Here is a 338-nt window from a genome sequence, read left to right as displayed (position 1 = left end):
TAAGCGTCACCATATGTTTCACAAGTGGATGAATCACCAAATGGGCTATCACTCTCATCACAAACCGCCGGCACAATTATAAGAACCAAATTTCCCAAATTTCCTGAAATTAATTCAATCATTTTAATAATTTTTTTTTATGAAACCATGAGTTTAATTTTAATATACTGTGGTATAAAATATTGACACGTTTAGATAAATACTTTTTTAATAGTAAATATAAAAATTAATTATTTTTAAGTCATATAACAATATTTCATTGATTGTCGGTGTAAATTTTTTTATAGGTGCATAAAATTAGATTATAAAATTATTAAGAATAAAGTATAATTTTTGTC

This window comes from Arachis duranensis, chromosome 1 (genome assembly GCF_000817695.3).
Source record: "Arachis duranensis cultivar V14167 chromosome 1, aradu.V14167.gnm2.J7QH, whole genome shotgun sequence".
In the NCBI taxonomy this organism is placed as follows: Eukaryota; Viridiplantae; Streptophyta; class Magnoliopsida; order Fabales; family Fabaceae; genus Arachis; species Arachis duranensis.
This window is presented reverse-complemented; position numbering follows the sequence as displayed.